The following is a 19089-nucleotide window of genomic DNA, read 5'->3' on the forward strand; positions in this document are numbered from 1 at the left end:
TTTTCTATGGCTCTTTTCCATAAGGAATTTTTTCCATTTCTGAATCTCTTTTCTTCGGTAATGCTATTTTCTAATTACTTTAAAATAACTTTAGATTGCTTTTCTAAATGACTGGAAATTCTTAAAACAGGGATGGCTGGTTGTATATTGGGTACGGGTCTGCTATGTCACCCTCCGTAAAGACTATTATAAAACTTTCACAACTGTCCTGAAACCCCCCCTGCGTGTAGGGGGATAGAGAATACTCCCGCAGTATCCCGGCTTGTCGTAAGAGACGACTACAAGGGCAAAGAGAAAACCCCGAAAAAAACACCAACCCGGATCGAGAGGCGGCACGGAACATCTGGATAGATACAGAAAGAGTTTGGGCGTCTCTTGTGTGGGTTTAGGATACCTTTTTCGAATGCTCTTTTCTTTAAGGAATTTTTTCCATTTCTGAATCTCTTTTCTTTGGTAATACTGTCTTGTAATTCCTTATAAATAACTTTGAATTCCAGCTCTAAATGACTCGAGAGTCGTAAAACGGGGATGGCTGCCTTAGCATTGACTACGGGTCTGCTATGTTACCCTTCCTAAAGACTATTATAAAACTTTGACAACTGTCCTGAAACCCCCCCCCCCTGTGGGTAGGGGGATAGAGAATACTCCGGCAGTATCCCGGCTTGTCGTAAGAGACGACTAAAAGGGCGGGGAGAAAACCCCGAAAAAAACACCAACCCGGATCCAAAGGCGGCACGGAACATCTGGAGAGATGCAGAGAGAGGTTGGGCGTCTCTGGTGTGGTCTTAGGATACTATTTTCGAAAGCTCTTCTCTATAAGGAATTTTTCCCATTTCTGATTCTCTTTTCTTCTGTGAAACTGTGTCTTAATTCCTTATAAATAACTTTGAATTCCAGTTCCAAATGACTGGAAAGTCTTATAACAGGGATGGCGGCGTTAGCATTCAGTCCGGGTCTGCTATACTACCCTTCCTAAAGACTATTTTAAACATTTGACAACTGTCTTGAGGCCCCCGTGCGGGGACGTGAATAGAGATTACTCCCGCAGTATTCCTGCTTGTCGTAAGGCACGACTAAAAGAGCGGGGAGAAAACCCCGAAAAAACCACCAACCCGGATCAAGAGGAGGCGCGGAACGTGGAGAGACATGCAGAGAAGGTTTGGGCGTCTCTGGGTTGGTCTTAGGATACCTTTCGCCCAAGCTATTTTCTTTAGAGAGTTTTCTCCATTTCTACATTTCTTTGCTTCATTTTTACTATCTTTTAATTTCTTTATAAAAAACCATGGATTTCAGTTATAAATGACTGGAAAGTCTTAAAACTGGGAAGGCTGCTTTCGAATTGGGTACGCGTCGGCTATGTCACCTTCCCTAAACTCCATTATAAAAATTTAACAACTGTCTTGAAACCTCCCCCCCTTCGGGTGAGGGAATAGGGAATAATTCCGCAGTATCCCGGCTTGTCGTAAGATACGACTACAAGGGCGGGGAGAAAACCCCGAAAAAAACACCAACCCGGATCGAGAGGCGGCATTAAACATCTGGAAAAATGCAGAGAGAGGTTGGGCGTCTCTGGTGTGGTCTTTGGATACTTTTTCGAAAGCTCTTTTCTATAAGTAATTTTTTTGCATTACCGAATCTCTTTTCTTCGGTAATTCTGTCTTCTAATTACTTATAAATAACTTTGGATTCCAGTTCTAAATGACTGGAAAGTCTTAAAACAGGGATGGCGGCCTTAGCATTGAGTGCGGGTCTGCTATGTTACCCTTCCTAAAGACTATTTTAAAAATTTGACAACTGTCTTGAGGCCCCCCCTGCGGGTACGTGAATAGAGAATACTACCGCAGTATCCCGGCTTGTCGTAAGAGACGACTACAAGGGCGGGGAGAAAACCCCGGAAAAAACACCAACCCAGATCGAGAGGCGGCACGGAACATCTGGAGAGATGCACAGAGAGGTTGGGCGTCTCTGGTGTGGTCTTTGGATACTTTTTCGAAAGCTCTTTTCTATAAGTAATTTTTTTGCATTGCTGAATCTCTTTTCTTCGGTAATTTTTTCTTCTAATTACTTATAAATAACTTTGGATTCCAGTTTTAAATGACTGGAAAGTCTTAAAACGGGGATGGCTTCCTTAGCATTGACTACGGGTCTCCTATGTTACCCTTCCTAAAGATAACTATAAAACTTTGACAACTGTCCTGAAACCCCCCCCCCCTGTGGGTAGGGGGATAGAGAATACTCCCGCAGTATCCCGGCTTTTCGTAAGAGACGACTAAAAGGGCGGGGAGAAAACCCCGAAAAAAACACCTACCCGGATCTAGAGGCGGCACGGAACATCTGGAGAGATCAGAGAAAGTTTGGGCGTGTCTGGTGTGGTTTTAGGATACTATTTTCGAAAGGTCTTCTCTCTAAGGAATTTTTTCATTTCTGATTCTCTTTTCTTCTGTGAAACTGTCTTGTAATTCCTTATAAATAACTTTGAATTCCAGTTCTAAATGACTGGAAAGTCTTATAACAGGGATGGCGGCCTTAGCATTGAGTGCGGGTCTGCTATGTTACCCTTCCTAGAGACTATTTTAAACATTTGACAACTGTCTTGAGGCCCCCCCCGCGGGGACGTGAATAGAGATTACTCCCGCAGTATTCCTGCTTGTCGTAAGGCACGACTAAAAGAGCAGGGAGAAAACCCCGAAAAAACCACCAACCCGGATCAAGAGGAGGCGCGGATCGTGGAGAGACATGCAGAGAAAGTTTGGGCGTCTCTGGGTTGGTCTTAGGATACCTTTCGCCCAAGCTATTTTCTGTAGAGAGTTTTCTCCATTTCTACATTTCTTTGCTTCATTTTTAGTATCTAATAATTTCTTTATAAAAAACCATGGATTTCAGTTATAAATGACTGGAAGTCTTAAAACTGGGAAGGCTGCTTTCGAATTGGGTACGGGTCGGCTATGTCACCCTCCCTAAACTCCATTACAAAACTTTGACAACTGTCCGGAAACCCCCCCTGCGGGTAGGGGGATAGAGAATACTCCCGCGGTATCCCGGTTTGTCGTAAGAGACGACTACAAGGGCGGGGAGAAAACCTCGATAAAAACACAAACCCGGATCCAGAGGCGGCACGGAACATCTGGAGAGATGCAGAGAGAGGTTGGGCGTCTCTGGTGTGGTCTTTTGATACTTTTTCGAAAGCTATTTTCTATAAGGATTTTTTTTGCATTTCTGAATCTCTTTTCTTCGGTAATGCTGTCTTCTAATTACTTATAAATAACTTTGGATCCCAGTTCTAAATGATTGGATAGTCTAAAAACGGGGATGGCTGCTTTAGCATTGGGTAAGGGTCTGCTATGTCAACGTCCCTAAAGACTATTATAAACTTTTAACAACTGTCCTGAAACCCCCCCCCCCTGCGGGTAGGGGGATAGAGAATACTCCCGCAGTATCCCGGTTTGTCGTAAGAGACGACTACAAGGGCGGGGAGAAAACCCCGAAAAAAACACCAACCCGGATCAAGAGGCGGCACGGAACATCTGGAGAGATGCAGAGAGAGTTTGGGCGTCTCTGGTGTGGTCCTTGGATACTTTTTCGATGGCTCTTTTCTATAAGGAATTTTTTCCATTTCTGAATCTCTTTTCTTCGGTAATACTGTCTTGTAATTACTTATAAATAACTTTGGATTCCAGTTCTAAAGACTAAAAAGTCTTCAAACTGGGATGGCTTCTTTCGCATTGGGTACGGGTCTGCTATGTCACCCTCCCTAAACTCTATTATAAATGTTTGAATACTGTACTGAACGCCCCCCTGCGGTTAAGGGAATAGAGAATACTCCCGCAGTATCCCGGCTTGTCGTAAGAGACGACTACAAGGGCGGGGAGAAAACCCCGAAAAAAACACCAACCCGGATCGAGAGGCGGCACGGAACATCTGGATAGATACAGAAAGAGTTTGGGCGTCTCTTGTGTGGGTTTAGGATACCTTTTTCGAATGCTCTTTTCTTTAAGGAATTTTTTCCATTTCTGAATCTCTTTTCTTTGGTAATACTGTCTTGTAATTCCTTATAAATAACTTTGGATTCCAGCTCTAAATGACTGGAAAGTCTTAAAACGGGGATGGCTGCCTTAGCATTGACTACGGGTCTGCTATGTTACCCTTCCTAAAGACTATTATAAAACTTTGACAACTGTCCTGAAACCCCCCCCCCCTGTGGGTAGGGGGATAGAGAATACTCCGGCAGTATCCCGGCTTGTCGTAAGAGACGACTACAAGGGCGGGGAGAAAACTCCGATAAAAACACTAACCCGGATCCAGAGGCGGCACGAAACTTCTGGAGAGATGCAGACAGAGTTTGGGCGTCTCTGGTGTGGTCTTAGGATACGTTTTTCGAATGCTCTTTACTTTAAGGAATTTTTTCCATTTCTGATTCTCTTTTCTTCGGTAATACTGTCTTGTAATTCCTTATAAATAACTTTGGATTCCAGCTCTAAATGACTGGAAAGTCTTAAAACGGGGATGGCTGCCTTAGCATTGACTACGGGTCTGCTATGTTACCGTTCCTAAAGGCTATTATAAAACTATGACAACTGTCCTGAAACCCCCCCCCCCTACGGGTAGGGTGATAGAGAATACTCCCGCAATATCCCGGCTTTTCGTAAGAGTCGACTACAAGGGCGGGGAGAAAACCCCGAAAAAAACACCAACCCGGATCGAGAGGTGGCACGGAACATCTGGAAAGATGCAGACAGAGTTTGGGCGTCTCTGGTGTGGTCTTAGGGTACCTTTTTCGAATGCTCATCTCTTTAAGGAATTTTTTCCATTTCTGATTCTCTTTTCTTCGGTAATACTTACTTGTAATTCCTTATAAAAACTTTGGATTCCAGCTCTAAATGACTGGAACGTCTTAAAACGGGGATGGCTGCCTTAGCATTGACTACGGGTCTGCTATGTTACCCTTCCTAAAGACTATTATAAAACTTTGACAACTGTCCTGAAACCCCCCCCCCTAGTGGTAGGGGGATAGAGAATACTCCCGCAGTATCCCGGCTTGTCGTAAGAGACGACTACAAGGGCGGGGAGAAAACCCCGAAAAAAACACCACCCCGGATCGAGAGGCGGCACGGAACATATTGAGAGATGCAGACAGAGTTTGGGCGTGTCTGGTGTGGTTTTAGGATACTATTTTCGAAAGCTCTTCTCTCTAAGGAATTTTTTGCCATTTCTGAATCTCTTTTCTTCGGTAATACTGTCTTCTAATTACTTATAAATAACTTTGGATTCCAGTTTTAAATGACTCGAAAGTCTTAAAACGGGGATGGCTGCCTTAGCATTGACTACGGGTCTCCTATGTTACCCTTCCTAAAGACTACTATAAAACTTTGACAACTGTCCTGAAACCCCCCCCCCCTGTGGGTAGGGGGACAGAGAATACTCCCGCAGTATCCCGGCTTGTCGTAAGAGACGACTTCAAGGGCGGGGAGAAAACCCCGGAAAAAACACCAACCCAGATCGAGAGGCGGCACGGAACATCTGGAGAGATGCAGAGAGAGTTTGGGCGTCTCTGTTGTGGTCTTTGGATACTTTTTCTATGGCTCTTTTCCATAAGGAATTTTTTCCATTTCTGAATCTCTTTTCTTCGGTAATGCTATTTTCTAATTACTTTAAAATAACTTTAGATTGCTGTTCTAAATGACTGGAAATTCTTAAAACAGGGATGGCTGGTTGTATATTGGGTACGGGTCTGCTATGTCACCCTCCGTAAAGACTATTATAAAACTTTCACAACTGTCCTGAAACCCCCCCTGCGTGTAGGGGGATAGAGAATACTCCCGCAGTATCCCGGCTTGTCGTAAGAGACGACTACAAGGGCAAAGAGAAAACCCCGAAAAAAACACCAACCCGGATCGAGAGGCGGCACGGAACATCTGGATAGATACAGAAAGAGTTTGGGCGTCTCTTGTGTGGGTTTAGGATACCTTTTTCGAATGCTCTTTTCTTTAAGGAATTTTTTCCATTTCTGAATCTCTTTTCTTTGGTAATACTGTCTTGTAATTCCTTATAAATAACTTTGGATTCCAGCTCTAAATGACTGGAAAGTCTTAAAACGGGGATGGCTGCCTTAGCATTGACTACGGGTCTGCTATGTTACCCTTCCTAAAGACTATTATAAAACTTTGACAACTGTCCTGAAACCCCCCCCCCTGTGGGTAGGGGGATAGAGAATACTCCGGCAGTATCCCGGCTTGTCGTAAGAGACGACTAAAAGGGCGGGGAGAAAACCCCAAAAAAAACACCAACCCGGATCCCGGCGGCATTAAACATCTGGAAAAATGCAGACAGAGTTTGGGCGTCTCAGGTGTGGTCTTAGGATACCTTTTTCGAATGCTCATTTCTTTAAGGAATTTTTTCCATTTCTGATTCTCTTTTCTTCGGTATTACTTACTTGTAATTCCTTATAAAAAACTTTGGATTCATGCTCTAAATGACTGGAAAGTCTTAAAACGGGGATGGCTGCCTCAGCATTGACTACGGGTCTGCTATGTTACCCTTCCTAAAGACTATTATAAAACTTTGACAACTGTCCTGAAACCCCCCCCTACGGGTAGGGGGATAGAGAATACTCCCGCATTATCCCGGCCTGTCGTAAGAGACGACTACAAGGGCGGGGAGAAAACCCCGGAAAAAACACCAACCCAGATCGAGAGGCGGCACGGAACATCTGGAGAGATGCAGAGAGAGGTTGGGCGTCTCTGGTGTGGTCTTTGGATACTTTTTCGAAAGCTCTTTTCTATAAGTAATTTTTTTGCATTACCGAATCTCTTTTCTTCGGTAATTCTGTCTTCTAATTACTTATAAATAACTTTGGATTCCAGTTCTAAATGACTGGAAAGTCTTAAAACGGGGATGGCTGCCTTAGCATTGACTACGGGTCTCCTATGTTACCCTTCCTTAAGACTACTATAAAACTTTGACAACTGTCCTGAAACCCCCCCCCCCTGTGGGTAGGGGGATAGAGAATACTCCCGCAGTATCCCGGCTTTTCGTAAGAGACGACTAAAAGGGCGGGGAGAAAACCCCGAAAAAAACACCAACCCGGATCCAGAGGCGGCACGAAACATCTGGAGAGATCACAGAAAGTTTGGGCGTGTCTGGTGTGGTTTTAGGATACTATTTTCGAAAGCTCTTCTCTCTAAGGAATTTTTTCCATTTCTGATTCTCTTTTCTTCTGTGAAACTGTCTTGTAATTCCTTATAAATAACTTATAATTCCAGTTCTAAATGACTGGAAAGTCTTATAACAGGGATGGCGGCCTTAGCATTGAGTGCGGGTCTGCTATGTTACCCTTCCTAAAGACTATTTTAAACATTTGACAACTGTCTTGAGGACCCCCCGCGGGGACGTGAATAGAGATTACTCCCGCAGTATTCCTGCTTGTCGTAAGGCACTACTAAAAGAGCGGGGAGAAAACCCCGAAAAAACCACCAACCCGGATCAAGAGGAGGCGCGGATCGTGGAGAGACATGCAGAGAAAGTTTCGGCGTCTCTGGGTTGGTCTTAGGATACCTTTCGCCCAAGCTATTTTCTGTTGAGAGATTTCTCCATTTCTACATTTCTTTGCTTCATTTTTAATATCTAATAATTTCTTTATAAAAAACCATGGATTTCAGTTATAAATGACTGGAAAGTCTTAAAACTGGGAAGGCTGCTTTCGAATTGGGTACGGGTCGGCTATGTCACCCTCCCTAAACTCCATTATAAAACTTTGACAACTGTCCGGAAACCCCCCCTGCGGGTAGGGGGATAGAGAATACTCCTTTTGCGGTATCCCGGTTTGTCGTAAGAGACGACTACAAGGGCGGGGAGAAAACCTCGATAAAAACACAAACCCCGATCCAGAGGCGGCACGGAACATCTGGAGAGATGCAGAGAGAGGTTGGTCGTCTCTGGTGTGGTCTTTTGATACTTTTTCGAAAGCTATTTTCTATAAGGATTTTTTTTGCATTTCTGAATCTCTTTTCTTCGGTAATGCTGTCTTCTAATTACTTATAAATAACTTTGGATCCTAGTTCTAAATGATTGGAAAGTCTAAAAACGGGGATGGCTGCTTTAGCATTGGGTAAGGGTCTGCTATGTCAACGTCCCTAAAGACTATTATAAACTTTTAACAACTCTCTTGAAACCTCCCCCCCTTCGGGTGAGGGAATAGGGAATACTTCCACAGTATCCCGGCTTGTCGTAAGAGACGACTACAAGGGCGGGGAGAAAACCTCGAAAAAAACACCAACCCGGATCCAAAGGCGGCACGGAACATCTGGAGAGATCAGAGAAAGTTTGGGCGTCTCTGGTGTGGGTTTAGGATACCTTTTTCGAATGCTCTTTTCTTTAAGGAATTTTTTCCATTTCTGATTCTCTTTTCTTCAATAATACTGTCTTGTAATTCCTTATAAATAACTTTGGATTCCAGCTCTAAATGACTGGATAGTCTTATAACAGGGATGGCGGCCTTAGCATTGAGTGCGGGTCTGCTATGTTACCCTTCCTAAAGACTATTTTAAAAATTTGACAACTGTCTTGAGGCCCCCCCTGCGGGTACGTGAATAGAGAATACTACCACAGTATCCCGGCTTGTCGTAAGAGACGACTACAAGGGCGGGGAGAAAACCCCGGAAAAAACACCAACCCTGATCGAGAGGCGGCACGGAACATCTGGAGAGATTCAGAGAGAGGTTGGGCGTCTCTGGTGTGGTCTTTGGATACTTTTTCGAAAGCTCTTTTCTATAAGTAATTTTTTTGCATTGCTGAATCTCTTTTCTTCGGTAATACTGTCTTCTAATTACTTATAAATAAATTTGGATTCCAGTTTTAAATGACTGGAAAGTCTTAAAACGGGGATGGCTGCCTTAGCATTGACTACGGGTCTCCTATGTTACCCTTCCTAAAGACTACTATAAAACTTTGACAACTGTCCTGAAACCCCCCCCTGTGGGTAGGGGGATAGAGAATACTACCGCAGTATCCCGGCTTGTCGTAAGAGACGACTAAAAGGGCGGGGATAAATCCCCGAAAAAAACACCAACCCGGATCGAGAGGCGGCACGGAACATCTGGAAAGATGCAGACAGAGTTTGGGCGTCTCTGGTGTGGTCTTAGGATACTATTTTCGAAAGCTGCTCTCTCTAAGGAATTTTTTCCATTTCTGATTCTCTTTTCTTCTGTGAAACTGTCTTGTAATTCCTTATAAATAACTTTGAATTCCAGTTCTAAATGACTGGAAAGTCTTATAACAGGGATGGCGGCCTTAGCATTGAGTGCGGGTCTGCTATGTTACCCTTCCTAAAGACTATTTTAAACATTTGACAACTGTCTTGAGGCCCCCCCGCGGGGACGTGAATAGAGATTACTCCCGCAGTATTCCTGCTTGTCGTAAGGCACGACTAAAAGAGCGGGGAGAAAACCCCGAAAAAACCACCAACCCGGATCAAGAGGAGGCGCGGATCGTGGAGAGACATGCAGTGAAAGTTTCGGCGTCTCTGGGTTGGTCTTAGGATACCTTTCGCCCTAGCTATTTTCTGTTGAGAGTTTTCTCCATTTCTACATTTCTTTGCTTCATTTTTAGTATCTAATAATTTCTTTATAAAAAACCATGGATTTCAGTTATAAATGACTGGAAGTCTTAAAACTGGGAAGGCTGCTTTCGAATTGGGTACGGGTCGGCTATGTCACCCTCCCTAAACTCCATGATAAAACTTTGACAACTGTCCGGAAACCCCCCATCGGGTAGGGGGATAGAGAATACTCCCGCGGTATCCCGGTTTGCGTAAGAGACGACTACAAGGGCGGGGAGAAAACCTCGATAAAAACACAAACCCGGATCCAGAGGCGGCACGGAACATCTGGAGAGATGCAGAGAGAGGTTGGGCGTCTCTAATGTGGTCTTTTGATACTTTTTCGAAAGCTATTTTCTATAAGGAATTTTTTTGCATTTCTGAATCTCTTTTCTTCGGTAATACTGTCTTCTAATTACTTATAAATGACTTTGAATTCCAGTTCTAAATGACTGGAAAGTCTTAAAACAGGGATGGCGGCCTTAGCATTGAGTGCGGGTCTGCTATGTTACCCTTCCTAAAGACTATTTTAAACATTTGACAACTGTCTTGAGGCCCCCCCCTGCGGGTACGTGAATAGAGATTACTCCCGCAGTATTCCTGCTTGTCGTAAGGCACGACTAAAAGGGCGGAGAGAAAATCCCGAACACAACCACCAACCCGGATCAAGAGGCGGCACGGAACGTGGAGAGACATGCAGAGAAAGTTTTGGCGTCTCTGGGTTGGTCTTAGGATACCTTTCGCCCAAGCTATTTTCTATAGAGAGTTTTCTCTATTTCTACATTTCTTTGCTTCATTTTTACTATCTTATAATGTTTTTGTAAAAAACCATGCATTTCAGTTATAAATGACTGGAAAGTATTAAATCTGGGAAGGCTGCTTTCGAATTGGGTACGGGTCGGCTATGTCAACCTCCCTAAACTCCATTATGAAAGTTTAACAACTGTCTTGAAACCTCCCCCCCTTCGGGTAAGGGAATAGGGAATACTTCCGCAGTATCCCGGCTTGTCGTAAGAGACGACTACAAGGGCGGGGAGAAAACCCCGAAAAAACACCAACCCGGATCGAGAGGCGGCACAGAACATCTGGAGAGATGAACACAGAGTTTGGGCGTCTCTGGTGTGGGTTTAGGATACCTTTTTCGAAAGCTCTTCTCTATAAGGAATTTTTTCCATTTCTGATTCTCTTTTCTTCGGTAATACTGTCTTCTATTTACTTATAAATGACTTTGAATTCCAGTTCTAAATGACTGGAAATTCTTATAACAGGGATGGCGGCCTTAGCATTGAGTGCGGGTCTGCTATGTTACCCTTCCTAAAGACTATTTTAAACATTTGACAACTGTCCTGAAACCACCCCTGCGGGTACGTGAATAGAGATTACTCCCGCAGTATTCCTGCTTGTCGTAAGGCACGACTAAAAGGGCGGGGAGAAAACCCCGGAAAAACCACCAACCAAGATTAAGAGGAGGCACGGAACGTGGAGAGACATGCAGAGAAAGTTTGGGCGTCTCTGGGTTGGTCTTAGGATACCTTTCGCCCAAGCTATTTTTTGTAGATAGTTTTCTACATTTCTTTGCTTCATTTTTACTTTCTTATAATTTCTTTATAAAAAACCATGGATTTCAGTTATAAATGACTGGAAAGTCTTAAAACTGGGAAGCCTGCTTTCGAATTGGGTACGGGTCGGCTATGTCACCCTCCCTAAACTCCATTATAAAAATTTAACAACTGTCTTGAAACCTCCTCCCCTTCGGGTGAGGGAATAGGGAATACTTCCGCAGTATCCCGGCTTGTCGTAAGAGACGACTACAAGGGCGTGGAGAAAACCCCGTTAAAAACACTAACCCGGATCCAGAGGCGGCACGAAACATCTGGGGAGATGCAGACAGAGTTTGGGCGTCTCTGGTGTGGTCTTAGGATACTATTTTCGAAAGGTCTTCTCTATAAGGAATTTTTTTGCATTACTGAATCTCTTTTCTTCTGTGAAACTGTCTTGTAATTCCTTATAAATAACTTTGAATTCCAGTTCTAAATGACTGGAAAGTCTTATAACAGGGATGGCGGTCATAGCATTGAGTGCGGGTCTGCTATGTTACCCTTCCTAAAGACTATTTTAAAAATTTGACAACTGTCTTGAGGCCCCCCCCCGCGGGTACGTGAATAGAGAATACTACCGCAGTATCCCGGCTTGTCGTAAGAGACGACTACAAGGGCGGGGAGAAAACCCCGGAAAAAACACCAACCCAGATCGAGAGGCGGCACGGAACATCTGGAGAGATGCAGAGAGAGGTTGGGCGTCTCTGGTGTGGTCTTTGGATACTTTTCGAAAGCTCTTTTCTATAAGGAATTTTTTTGCATTACTGAATCTCTTTTCTTCGGTAATACTGTCTTCTAATTACTTATAAATAACTTTGGATTCCAGTTTTAAATGACTGGAAAGTCTTAAAACGGGGATGGCGGCCTTAGCATTGAGTGCGGGTCTGCTATGTTACCCTTCCTAAAGACTATTTTAAACATTTGACAACTGTCTTGAGGCCCATCCTGCGGGTACGTGAATAGAGATTACTCCCGCAGTATTCCTGCTTGTCGTAAGGCACGACTAAAAGAGCGGGGAGAAAAACCCCGAAAAAACCACCAACCCGGATCAAGAGGAGGCGCGGAACGTGGAGAGACATGCAGAGAAGGTTTGGGCGTCTCTGGTGTGGTCCTTGGATACTTTTTCGATGGCTCTTTTCTATAAGGAATTTTTTCCATTTCTGAATCTCTTTTCTTCGGTAATACTTTCTTGTAATTACTTATAAATAACTTTGGATTCCAGTTCTAAAGACTAAAAAGTCTTCAAACTGGGATGGCTGCTTTCGCATTGGGTACGGGTCTGCTATGTCACCCTCCCTAAACTCTATTATAAATGTGTGAATACTGTACTGAACGCCCCCCTGCGGTTAAGGGAATAGAGAATACTTCCGCAGTATCCCGGCTTGACGTAAGAGACGACTACAAGGGCGGGGAGAAAACCCCGAAAAAAACACCAACCCGGATCGAGAGGCGGCACGGAACATCTGGAGAGATGCAGAGAGAGTTTGGGCGTCTCTGGTGTGGTCTTTTGATACTTTTTCTATGGCTCTTTTCTATAAGGAATTTTTTCCATTTCTGAATCTCTTTTCTTCGGTAATACTGTCTTCTAATTACTTATAAATAACTTTGGATTCCAGTTCTAAATGATTCGAAAGTCTTAAAACGGGGATGGCGGCCTTAGCATTGAGAGCGGGTCTGCTATGTTACCCTTCCTAAAGACTATTTTAAACATTTGACAACTGTCTTGAGGCCCATCCTGCGGGTACGTGAATGGAGATTACTCCCGCAGTAAGCCTGCTTGTCGTAAGGCACGACTAAAAGAGCGGGGAGAAAACCCCGAAAAAACCACCAACCCGGATCAAGAAGAGGCGCGGAACGTGGAGAGACATGCAGAGAAAGTTTGGGCATCTCTGGGTTGGTCTTAGGATACCTTTCGCCCAAGCTATTTTCTGTAGAGAGTTTTCTCCATTTCTACATTTCTTTGCTTCATTTTTTAGCAATTAGTGGATTTCTCTCATGTCATATTTAGTTGGAAATGAATAATTGTAGGTTTTCTCTTCCTGTGGGCAATCATGAAAAAAGCCCCTTTATTTCTTCTTTAGAAATTCTCAGAGCATAAATTTGGTATTTCTTAAATTAGGGTATAAAAGATTTTGTGCCTGTCTGTTGCGATAATCCCAATAAAATTTGTATTTAAAGATTTCTTTTAAGATAGAAATAGGTCATATATAATCCTTCTTAGAGTTCTAGGTAATCAACATCGCATGGCAGCACACTTCAATTTGTGACTACGATCATCATTAGCACACAGAATTATAGACACCCTTTTGTGCTGACTTTTCATCCGAGAACCTTGGATTCACTTTCTAAATCTTGCGTATTTTCTGTTCAAGCTCTTCAAGACATACCCATTTCATCTGTATTAGAGATTCAAGATAACTGTAAATATATTGGTGGATGACTATGTTAAAAGTTTCTGTCAAGGCTTCTCCCGCAGTTCTTTGAATTTGTCCAAAATAACTGTTGATCATATTCACCCATCAATAGCTGATAAAGTTCTGTAAATGGTTTAGTGGCATTACTAGCAGCATTTGTGATGCACCTTTATTGTCTATGATATGCCTCCTAAAGAATCAAAGCCAACCAATAATTTCATGGAAGTTATTTGCGCATAAGTATTTCGAAAGTTTTTTCTGATGCCATATCTTGCATGTCGGTGCCATGGATTTCCACTGCACATGATTATTAATGAGCATACTATTTGAGGATTACCTGCAATTCTTTTGACTTCCCGTATCATAATGTACTGAACTCGCCTTTCCATTTGGTGGAAATTTAATTCAAACTTTTGAGCAAAAATATGGACCTTAGTCTTCTTCTTTTTCTGGTAGGTTATTGTGGAGTGTATTACCAAATTATTAACAGAAACTATCCATCCATTTCCTAAGAAGATTTGCATTTATTAATGATCAAATTGTAATTTATTTTACTGCCAATCTTCTTTGGTTCTATTGTACATAGTAACTTTAATTTTTCTACCAAAGATCCCATTATCATCAAATGAATAGGTAATGGAGATTTGCATAATGACACAAAAAGAAATAGTCACGTATTTCAAATTAGTGTATCTTGTTTTTGTAACTTAGTGTTTAGGTGAATATGAGGATAATATTTAATGTAGCAATTGTTAATTCATACTTTAAATGTACAGCTGGAATATTGATTAAAATATTTCAATAATTTTCTACCACATTTTTCAAAAGTTGCTAGCCAAACATATATTTTGATGGATTACAGTAGTACTGTTTCTCACGAGCCCTTAATAAACCATCCACAGTACATAACTGGGCTTTGTCCGAATTGAGCAGGAGTCTGAATTATTGAGTTCTTATTTTGTATGGGTATGGTAAATGCAAATTGCATGAAACATCTTATTTTCTTATAACTGATTATGCCTGATTCCATAAACCTGATTTCTATACTAACAGAATATTTTCCACCCAGTGCATTGAGTCTAAACTTGCATAACATGTTTCACATTCATCATTATGTACCATGAATGGGATGACTGGAAGGCTTGTAGTAGCAAATGTTTACCTTTTGATTCCATTATTTTAAATATAATTTTTGTCAAAATGCAGGCAATTGAATGTCAGACATGAACAGAATTGTTAACTAACTTGGAAGTCTTAATGAGGCCTTATTTAGAACTTGAGGACATGAAACATTTCCTATTGCCCATTGAAAAACTAAGGAGTTCAACTCCTGCTGAGTTAAAAATACTAATTACTTTTCTTCACTGTGAAATCCTTTGTCATATTCTCTAATCAAGAGTATGTGCTATCTTGCCATGATATTGCGGGACTTTGTATAACTGGCAACTTGAATCAATGGCATTAGTAAAATTGAAGTAATATGTATTGAGGGAAAAAAGATAATTACCACATAGTGATAAATATTGCAGTAATGGTTCACCATTTGGTAGTAGTGGAGGCCTTTTCTTGATCGTTGAAACTTAACAGATGAAATAGGCATCTGCACTGCCTACCCAGTTTTTATGGGGAAATGCAGACTTCCTCCAAAGTAGTGGTGGTAACACACTGATATTGATTGCAGGAGAATTTTTCAACAATTGGTGCCTGTGGGGTCTGCTAGGTACTGATGGCATTTTCACTGTGTCCACATGGTATGAGATAATGGATGATCACCAGCATAGGGATGTGACGTGATGGAAGATCAGGCAAAGTAATGTGGGACCAAGAGCATTTAAGATAGGATCTAAAGAAAAGGGAAAGAGAGGTATATACAGTGCCGTTTTGATGGCGAGGCCATCTTCATCAGTTAAAGAATGATTGCCGAATGATTGCACTACGTATCGTGGGTAAGCATGTGGAAGGGGAAGAAAAGAAAGGGGGAGAAAGAGGGTCAAACCAATGAGAATAAATGGTAGTAGAGGGAGACATGGAGGGCTCAAGGAGATGGTCAGGAGGATCCTTTAAGGGGTGTAAGTTCGCAGGAGATACAGAATGGTTGGTTTCTATTAAATGTTGTTCTATGAAGTTAAATCTCTCCACCCATCCTCCTTTCTCTAACCGTGCTGAAAATCCTACCTCTGTATCCTTAAGTTCTTTGCACGATGAAATTCTAAGAGTTAACCCAAATTTTGAGAACCTCTTATGTCTTGTATTATCACTACTTGGTTTCCATCATATAAGAGGTCTGTCCAGAAAGGATTCAGCCATCAAATATTTTGAAAAATAATAGCCTACCTGGAACAATGAGGCCTTAGTCCTCTTCAAAATACTCCTCTTGGAACCTCATGCACTTATCCTAGTGTCTCTACCACTTTTCAAAACATTTGTCAAAGTTCTTTTTCAGGATGGTCATCGACTGCCCCGTTGCATTCTCTTTTATTTCATCAACGTCAAGACCGTGCTGCAATTTCAGGGAAGTTGCTCCTAGCCACAAACGATGAACCAGATTTTCTGAAAAAGATCGTAACTGGAGTAGTAGTAGTATTTAGGGGAGGCCACCAACAGCTGAGGTCATTTGCGCCAGAGGGGATGGACAGGAAAGGATGAAGGGTGGAGAGAAACCCGGCGTTGGCATTAGCCTACTCTTTGCGAAAGGCGCCAAGGGGTCCCCAGCTTAACGTCCCATCGGATGGACGTCGTACTCACTCAAAGTGCCCTCCACAAAGCACCTCAAGTAGGGATCGAGATACCTCTGAAAAATATTCAACACCACCGGGATTTGAACCTGGGCCCTCTGGGTGGGAAGCCAGTCCCCCGCCACCATCTCGATCCCCCATCGTAACAGGAGATAAGTCATGGGTCTACTACTATGACCCTGAAACTAAAGCCCAATCTTCTCGACAGTTAATGTACAAGTAAAAGGAGAATGCAACGAGACAGCTGGTAACCATTCTGAAAAGGGACTTCGCTGATTGTTTTGAAAAGTGGAAGGGACATAGGGATAAGTGCTTGTGGTCCCAAGGGTAGTACTTGGAAGGGGACAAAGGCATCATTGTTCTAAGTAGGCTATTTTTTTCAAAAGATTGAATGGCTAGACAGTTTCCAGACAGACCACGTATTATTTTTCTTGGACTAAAGTAGCTGTATGCCATCCATATAGGTTTACTGTGATTACTTTCCAAATCAGAGGTTGTTATATTTTTCTCAATTTAACTGGTTAAAAGGTCTACCTATATTGAATGATGAGTGTTCAGAATTAATTTTTTCATGATTTTCCTCAGGCCTTTTTTGCAATCTCTTTCAATAAATTGATAAAATCAACCATGGAGAAGCTTATCCAAAAGTCATATTGTATATGTAAATCTGCTTATCCTGTCTATCCATTGTAAAATTATAAATTCCAATAGCTTTCTCATCAGACGAATAGGTAGGCATAGAAGCCTTTGCAATGATAGTTGATTTAATCGTTTTTCTTCTTGCCTTTGAGAGATCAGCTGCACAGTTTTCCAGTCTCAGTAAAAGTACCTTGAAGGAGATGTGAATTATGCATTGCATCAGATATTCTGAATTTATCTTCTCTGTTTCATAATTTGTTAATTTTCTCCTCTTGTTTGAGTGTCTTTTCTTCTATGAGCTTCCTTCTGCTTCTCTTCTGATGTGAAAATAACTCCATTGACTTGCTGACCTAACTGGTGAAATCCATACTGAGGGTTCATTTTTCAGGTGGAGTGTTCAAACTTATCTTGTTCATTCTGAATAAGGGATGCCAAAGAAATATGTGATTTCTTAGAAATCATCATAAGTAGTCTCCTATAAGAGAGAGGTTTTGGAAAGTCCCTAACAGCTGTATGCATGGTCCTAGACTTTCTCTAGCCTAAGATCTGTTTGTACCCAATTATTTCTTACTTCAGTTCTTTGTTCATACTTTATAAAAGCCATCAATCCTTTCAAAACGCATTTTTCCTTCCTTCCTTAACATATGTTCTCCTTTCAATCATTGCCTTTTATGTCCCTGTAAGTTTTAGTATGTATCCAGGCCAATTTTTTACCATCTTCGAATTTCATTCCATATTTACCTCTCTTCCCCCATATGTAACGTAAAACTTCGTCTTTATACAACGTATTTTCTTCATTATGTACTCTGCCAACTCGCAAAAACCTCTAAATCAAGCTCTTCCTCTTTCCTCTAACACCAAGTTAGGGAACAATTATGTTCAAGTCTTTGGCCATTATTTCTTAGTCTTTCTTTAACGTATCTGTCATCTTCTCCCTTCTGATTTTAAATTAGTCTATAACAAGACAGTTCTTCTCCCAGTGTTCTCCATTACTGCGCCCATTTTTGTCCAAAATGCTGTAAAAATATGCGACCTGTTCTACCTGCTTTAATTCATTCCTCTCTATTTAAATGCTATCGTAGCTTGTATCAACCTCTGCAGTTCTTAAGAATCTCAGTACTTTCATTTCCTTGCACTTACTCGTAATCTTCATTCCATACTTCGTCGTGTCAAAAAGATTAAATTGTGGGGAATATAATTTTTACTTAGAAATAAGCAGGCTGCTTGCCCAACTTTGTAGTCGACAGTCCCTTGAAACGTCGACGAGTCCATTAGCGGAGTGAAAAGCCTCCGGCAACATTCATGCTTAGCGTAATCTTAGATCTTACAGTTGGAAGGGATCTAACCTCCAATTCGTAAACACTGAGTTACCCCACTCCGTCTCCCTGCCCTATTGTCTTCTTGTGCGGCACTGCTTCCTCTCTCGCCCCTCCCGTCGCAACGCTAAATTTATGCATTGTACGAGTGTATGATCGCCACCACTGACTCTGCGCTTGGTTTTAAATGAATGTTTTAATTGGTAGAGCCACGGCTCTGCGAATGAACATGAGAGTTCAATTTGAAGCATGTACATAATACGAAATATTTTTATTTTCCCTCAGTAACCAACTCTAGAGAATAGCTCTAGTTATTATAATCCATGCAAAACTTAAATTCAATCCGAATGATCGGCAATAATTATATAAATGGCATCTATCCCGTAATTTATAGCTTTTCGCCAATACCATGATGGTTAAGGCGATGGATATGCCGTTGAATGCTTCGTAATGCTGACGACACTGAAGTGGCCCAAGGTCACTGTTAGTTTTCTATAAGGAATTTTTTTGCATTACTGAATCTCTTTTCTTCGGTAATACTGTCTTCTAATTACTTATAAATAACTTTGGATTCCAGTTTTAAATGACTGGAAAGTCTAAAAACGGGGATGGCGGCCTTAGCATTGAGTGCGGGTCTGCTATGTTACCCTTCCTAAAGACTATTTTAAACATTTGACAACTTTCTTGAGGCCCATCCTGCGGGTACGTGAAAAGAGATTACTCCCGCAGTATTCCTGCTTGACGTAAGGCACGACTAAAAGAGCGGGGAGAAAACCCCGAAAAAACCACCAACCC

The sequence above is a fragment of the Hetaerina americana genome, unplaced genomic scaffold (genome assembly GCF_022747635.1).
Source record: "Hetaerina americana unplaced genomic scaffold, ioHetAmer1.1.p SCAF_12, whole genome shotgun sequence".
Classification (NCBI taxonomy): domain Eukaryota; kingdom Metazoa; phylum Arthropoda; class Insecta; order Odonata; family Calopterygidae; genus Hetaerina; species Hetaerina americana.